Below are 7,725 nucleotides of genomic sequence, written 5' to 3'. Positions count from 1 at the left end.
CAGAGGAAAAAATAATTGCAGAGACAGGCTTAAGAGCTGGGGGATGGAGGGGGCGTGTCCTCTTCTGACATCATCCAGGCCCTTAACTGTTGCCCTCTGAAGCTGGTAGGAAACCGAGTGTGGTGCTCCCTGAGGGGTGGGACCCATATGGCTTTGGGTATGTAGCTTACCTTGGGGACCGCAGGAACCCAGAAGTCCCAGATCTCCTGCCTGGAGAGCTATATTGCATTTGGAATCTTTGTCTGAGGTGGGGGGATGGGGGAGGGACAAAAAGATCAGGGTCGGGGTAAAGTCTGTAAAGAGGATAGGTGGGGCCTGATCTGGTGGCCAGTTCACATAGGAAGCATCCACTCATGGAAACCATTTCTGTACTGGATGGCACACAGTTCCTTCTGGAATCGTTGGATGGAGTCAGGCCCATTCTCCACGGTGGGAATGTGAAGGTGCTTACTCTGGTACAGGATGAGATGCACAGGGCACACCTGACAGGCCATGCCCGAGCCAAACATTTCCTGCACATGTCCCTCTAGAAGGGCCAGCAGCAGCTCATGCATGCACAACTCCCTCTCAGACACTGGGACAACTCCCCCCACTTCCAGGCCACGTCCAGCAGGCTCCTCCGAGTCACTCCCGGGAGAATGATTCCATCCAGTGAGGGGTCGCTAGCATCAGCACGCCATCCTTGTGGGTCCAGAAGATGACGATGTTCACGGTCCTTATCTTAGAGAGCCGGCAGTCTGGGCCGTAAAGCCACGAGACTTGCTCCCCAAATCCCAATTCTCTCGGTGAGCAGCCTGCTGCATGAACACCGTTGGCCCATAATTCCCTCCAGACTTGTACTTGTCAACCCCACTGGCCCAGGCTCGGACAAAGCGCAGGTCGGCCAGTGGCTTGACTGGCGTTAAGGGGTCCCCAGGGAAATAAGGGCCCACAGAACGCAGGATGATGTACAGCAGGGCTCTCTGGGGAGCGATAGACACCCAGACTTGGTTCGTGGCAGATGAAAGTGGACAGGATGTAGATGCTAGCCTTCTAGTTGTCCCCGCTGGGCACTCAGTTCTCGTCTACCTCCACCCCGCAGTGGATATATTCCAAAAGCTGGAGCTTGTCAAAGGTTGAAAGGCAGAGCCTCAAGAATCAGCGGAACATGGGGCAGAAAAGGCGCACTTGTAGGTCCTTCATTGAAAAGCCTTCATGCCTTCAAAGAGTTCTGTGCCATAGTGAAGGACGGAACAGGCTGGTGTAACACGATGCTACAGAAGGTGAGTTTTTTGGGGAAAAGCTAATGAGTTCTGTTTTGGTTCAACAAATTTGCAAAACGAATTAGGTGAGTACACAGTATAGCTGAAAATCGCTTTCGAACACTTTTATCCCTGTGCCTTGTTCAAAGCCCACCCTTTTGTTGTGGAGTTGCTTCAGTTGGTACTTGGACTCTCAGTGACCCTATTTGGGGTTTTGGGTAATTGGCATTTTGCTCCAGGGTGCTGAGATACAGAGGGTATTTGACAACATTTACTTTCTTTCATTAGTTAAAAACAACTGAGTTTAGCACCTAGTTAGCAAGAATGGTACTTTGAAATAGGTAACTACTTCCCATGCTCTAATAAGCCTTCTCACAACATTCTATGAGCTCCCATGGATTTAACTATGCAGATGCTCTTTAAGTCTACTTATCCTACCCCATTTCAGCTGACCTCCAGTCTCACAACTCCAACTGCCTTTCAGACATCTCAAACTGGATTTTCAGTAGACATCTTAAACTAAGCATTTTCAAAACAGAACTCATCTTTCCCCTAAATCCTCCCACCTCCTACCTGCCCTATTACTCAGGATGGCAATACTATCCTTCCTGTCCCTCAGGCTCGCAACCTAGGAGTTTTACTGGACTCTTCATTATCTCCCAACCCCTATATCCAAGATGTTGCCAAACCCTGCTGTTTTCACCTTTGCAATATCTCTTGAATATGCCCCCTTTTCTCCTCTGACACTGCCTCCACCCTGGTGCAGTCAGTCCCTCATCACCTCACCCCTTGATTATTTCAGTATTCTGTTAGCGAGTCTCTCTGTTTCAAGTCTCACTCTATTTCAGTCCATACTCCTTTGATAACTAAAGTGATTTTCCTAAAGCACAAATCTGACTATATCACTCCCTTACTCAATAAACTCCACTGGCTTTCTATCACCTACAGGATCAAATACAAAATGCTCCATTTGGTGTTCAAAACCCTTCATAACCCAGACCTCTTCTACCTTTCCAGTCTTCCTAAACTCCCCCTTCACACCCCTCAATACGTACTCCAATCCAACCACAATGGCCTCCTGACTATTCTAAGCACAAGACATTCCACCTCTTGGCTCCAGGCATTTTCTCTGGCTGTTCCCCATTCCTGGAATGCTTCCCCTGCTCTGCTCTGCCTACTCTTCCTTAAATTCCCAACTAAAATCCTTTCTTTTAAAAAAAGTCTTTCCCAACCTCTCTTAATTCTATTGCCTTTTTTCTTTAACTATTTCCTATTTATCCTATATGTAGCTTACTTTGTATATAAGTTTGTTGTCTTGTGCATTAGGCTGCATCCTTGAAGGAAGGGGCTGTCTTGCTTTTTTTTTTTTTTGTATCCCTTGTATTTAGCACAGCGTATAGCACATAGTTGGCTCTTAATAAATGTTTATGGATTTGTTGTTTAAAATGTAATTGGAAAATATGAATAAAATAAAAACTTTTAAAAACAGATAATAATGCATTTTAAAATTAAGCTAATAGGCAGCACCAAGGATTCTTATGCATAAGGGAGTGGTTCTTGTGTTTTGAATTTGACAGTACTTTTGAAGTATAGTGTTTTGAATTTGACTTGCACTAAAGGAACTTCTAACAAGTCTCACCTATCATACCTTTTCCCTCAAGCAGCCTCCCCAACAACCCATTCATGGTGTTAAAAAGAATTTTTCCAAATCCTCTTGGGTACTAGATAATCACTAAGGTCTTTTTTTATTTTTGAGTACATTAGATTATGTATGTGAAATACTCTACATAGAACAGACACTGAGTAAAATGAAGAGGTCTCCATAAAAGAAGATTTTCTTCTTTTTGGTCCTTTTATGCAGAACTCTTTATTTTTCCAAACAATTAATTGATCAACTAGCAAAAGTTATAAGAGGGATTTTTAGGTAATGAGCTTGGGGCTGAGATTATTTTTCTTATTAGTTAATCAGCAAATACTTACTTAGTGTCTAATCTATGTTAGGTACTTCTGGGAATATATAGAGTGTGAGATATGGTCCCTGCTTTCAGTAATGTGCAATTATATCCCCTAAGTATGAGTATAAACTCCCGTCAGTCAGAGACAGTTGTTTTTGTTTTGGTCTTTGTACAGGAGATAAGATAATTACCATAAGGCTGTATATGACAAGGAGTGGTACTAACTCTTCACACCCAGAGAAGGAACTATAGACTTGAAACTCAGAATGAAGCAGAATATTTTCTCTTGGGTTATGCTTTGTTTTGTTTGGTTTTTCTCATGGTTCCTCCCATTCATTTTAATTCTTCCATGCAACATCACTAATGTGAAAATGTGTTTAATAAGAATGTATGTATAGAACTCATGTAAGACTGCATGCCATCTTGGGGAGGGAGAGCAGAGGGATGGGGAGAAAATCTAAGATTTATAGAAGTGATTGTAGAAAACTGAAAACAAACAAATTAATAATAATAATAAAAATAAATTATAAATTTCATGTAGAGGTTAGTAAAAACAAAAGAGTGGTACTAACTGAATTCTATCAGAGGCCAGAGAATGGAGAGATCACTGTGGGTTAGAGTGGTTAGGAGTGGTCAGGGAAGGCTTCTTGGAAGTGGTGTTTGAAATTGACCTTAAAATAAAGTCAGCAACAGTAGTTAACATTTATGAAATGCTTTGCAGTTTACAAACACTTCATGGATACTGTCTCACTTGATACTGACAGAAATTCTATGGAGCTCCATTACTCCCTTTTTTCCAGATGAGGAAACTGAGGTTGCATCTTTACTTACTCAGGATCACACAGCTAGTAAGTATCTAAGGCAAGATTTGAACTCAGGCTTTCTTGACTTTGGCTTATCTGTCATTATTCCACATTGATACCTCTAGGTGATTAGAAAGATGGAGAAGTTTCTGATGAGTTGGCACATACCCAGCCAGGATAACCATGTAAGTAAGTTGCAGAGAAAGAACAATGCAGACCTGCAAGTTGTGATCAGGGCATAATGAAATGGCTAATCTAGAAGCATGAAAGTATTCTGATAGAGTAATCTTATAGCATAAAATTAAAAAGCAAAATGTAGAGTCAGAGCTTAATGACCAGAAAAATTTCTGGCAGCATCTATTCTTGCATTATGGCATGGGATGCTATGGCTAGAAATTCTCAAATGACTCTATGCAGAATATTTTACCTATGTGATCTAATGTACATATGTAACTCATTGTCACTGGTTTTCTCTGGGGAAGATAACAGTGTTGTGAAATTGACCTGAATCATTTCAGGATTCTCAGAGAATTCACTCTGTGCGCCATATTGAACAGGTTCCTTCTTTCTATAATATAGGGGAATTCATAAAGTAAAACCTTCTGAGAATAGTCAAATCAGTAATTACTTACTACAGACATTCTGCCCTTGTGCATGGGAAGGGGGATAGACATATGGCCCTTCTTGAGGTATCTTATAATGTTTTTGGAAGGACAGGAGGAAAATGTTAAATAACTAGAGAGCAACTCAGGATAGCTGGAAATTAAGTGGTATGGATTATGTATTTGTTCATAGGAGGAATGCATCAGTATGGGCTAGGGAGGTAGGATTCAATCTGGACTGTGAAGGGCGGTAGAATCATTATTCGGAGACTTAGAACTGGAAGGGATTTATAGGTCATCTAGTTAAGCTTTTTCATTTTACAGGTGGTAAATGCAGACCCACAGGGATTGAGTGATTTAACACAAAGTCACACAGGTAGTAAGTGGTAGACCTGAGACTGAACCCAATTCTTCTTCCTCCAAATCCAGTCCTCATTACCCTGTACCAATTGAATGAACTTTCAAAGTTCATATCTAAATAATCATTCTGACTAGTCATTTCTGGTAGTGTAAATGTACTTATTTGTTCATACTTATCTAAGTCTCTTGGTCTTCTGGCTTTGATAGGTGAGATATTGCTTTATCTTACTAGGAACCAGATCTCCATACCACTTCCTTGCAATCTCTTCACCATGTTGTCTTCACTCCCCCATTGTAACTAACCCAATTCTTCCCTCCCACTCCCAAATTCCCCTATACACATACACCATTATCACCATCACCCCGAGTCTAACAGGTGAGCTTTCATCTATTTTCCCAGGTAGTGGAAGTGTTCTATAGTACCTCACATATTCTGCCCACCTTGCCAGATTCACTTAGTAGAATGTAAGGCAGGAATTGTCTTCCTTGTATGTCTATCCCCAACACTTAGCACAGTGCCAGAAAGGCAGGAAGGAAGGAAGGCAGAGAGGGAGGAAGAAGGAAGGCAGGCAGGCAGGAAGAAAAAGAATAAGCATTGTTTGAGCACCTACTATAGGGTAGGCACTGTAATCCTAGGAGGTAGGACTATTATCATTCCCACTTGATAGTTTAGGAAATTGAGGCAGAGAGGGTTTAATGACTTACCAAAGGTCACAAAGCTAATAAGAATCTGAGGCTGGATTTGAATTCAGATCTTCCTAACTTTTTATACTTTATTCACTGTTGCCACCTCCTTAAGTGATATATTTATCTGCTTCTCTGTCAGTTGAATGCTCCAGTTGTGCAGTGTGGACATGATCGCATTTTCTGGAGAGTTCCAGAATTTTTCCAAGAAAGTTGATTTTACCTCTGAAGGCTCCTCACAGGGACATTTTCATTTCCCTTCAGTTAAGTATTCATATCTTCTGTGGTGATTCAGCATCCTTCTCCTGCCTCTGAGATGGCCTCAGTGGCAAGAGAGAAAGCCAGTAGTGTCTTCCTTCCCCAGGCACACTGAAGCATGAATTGCATGGAAGAAGGCCAGTTCATTCATTAGTGTTCAGGAGTCGTGTTCTTCAGCATGGCCCTTGTATAGGCTGGGGACTCATGTCCTGGTTCTTGGCAGCATTGTACCTCCACATCATCCAAGTTTTAATTGCTTAATATTTTCAAGATCTGCTGCTGTTGTCATAGCATCACAGTAGTCATTCTTGGCTACTTCCCACTGCTATTGAAGACCCATACGTAGATGGCGGCCTTCTCTCACCTGGGGCCTGTTGAGTTGTTGGCTGAATTCTGAGCTCCCTCTGCTTTCTTCGTTCTTGCTACCATATGCTAATGCAATAACTATCTATTACTGTAATGTAAAGGTTAATACTATACAAGACAATAAAGCACCACAGGTATGAGCCATCCCCAGGTCTGGGACAGTTGTTATGATTCTGGGGGACATAAAAACAACTTTTAATTTACTTTAAATGGCTGGATTAAATTTTCTGGATGAATATATGGTCAGTGAATGGCATACTCCCTGCCCAGATTAAGTCAGACCAAAAAAAAATTAACTGTCTGGTTGTATCTTGAGAAATAACAGAAATGTCAATTTACAGGTTTAAAAACTTCTGAAATTACTGATTAAAAAAAGTGATGTCCTTCCAGTGGTGACTCCTTCCCATTTGCAAGAGCCCACCAAGACCATGTGTGCCTTTTTTCCAGAACTGGCAGAATTGCCACCCACGGAGATCGTGAATGACATATGCCAACCACAAACCCAGGAAGCACTACACCTCTCTATGTCCTCCCTCCTCCCCTACCCCCCAGAGCATAAGCCTGGTCATAGCCTGTTCCTCCTTTTATTATCATTGGGGAGGGCAACACTTGTGGAGAATAGACCTGCCAACCCCCCCACTACCAAAACTAACCACCGAACATCTGTACTTGCTGCCTACCCAACAGCTCCAGAAATAGGGATACCCTTTAGATCTCCAATCTTGCTTCCAGGATGCCTCTCTAGCCATCATGCAGGGAAACAACCCTTGTGGAGTCATGACCTGACAATTGCCTCTGAATATTCTGCAACCTCTGTTTTTTTAGTAGTCACAGGTTCTGAAGACCCAGAAAAGAAAGTCTCATCACTAGAGTTCCTGACACAGTCAAATAGCTCATCAAGAATGGATAGAGTTTTTATCAGTTGAAATGACACTAAAGAAGATGCTTTACCATTTGCTTTATTTCCATATCCTAAGGACCATTAGATTTTTCCATCTGAGTTGTAGCTGAACTCTTCTATATGTGTTATCTTTATTAAAAGAGGAACTCCTCAATAATGGGGATTGCCACACTTTTCTATTTATTCACACACCAGTTAGCACTGTGAATTACACAAAGTACTTCCTAATTTCCTTATTCATGAATACTCATCAATCACACATATACACATATACATATATATGTACATACATATGTATGTGAGTGGAACTGGAGTATTGCATCCACCCTGCCCCATTTTCTCTATTTGACTCTCATTTCCTCCCATCTGACTGGTGGAGAATCCCAAGAGGGAGTGGATTTTCCTACCACTCTGATTTCCAGAGACAGTCCTTGTACCAATTTCAGTACCTTGTGAGTCCCTGTAAGTTTGTTTTCCACAAATAAACCAGCTGACTTAATCAACTCTTAGTAAAAGTATCTACTTAAAATAAAACAAAGATAATCATTGTGCAAC

At 41.8% G+C, this 7,725-nt stretch overlaps 1 pseudogene; it reads right to left on the bottom strand.

The window, feature by feature from the left end:
* Positions 1-332: 332 nt before the first annotated feature.
* LOC140504431 (branched-chain-amino-acid aminotransferase, mitochondrial pseudogene) lies at positions 333-5,817 on the bottom strand (annotated as a pseudogene).
* Between the last annotated feature and the right edge of the window lie 1,908 nt (positions 5,818-7,725).

Source organism: Notamacropus eugenii, chromosome 1 (assembly GCF_028372415.1).
Source record: "Notamacropus eugenii isolate mMacEug1 chromosome 1, mMacEug1.pri_v2, whole genome shotgun sequence".
Lineage (NCBI taxonomy): Eukaryota > Metazoa > Chordata > Mammalia > Diprotodontia > Macropodidae > Notamacropus > Notamacropus eugenii.
The sequence above is the reverse complement of the archived record's forward strand: the minus strand, read 5'-3'. Positions and strand labels throughout refer to the sequence as shown.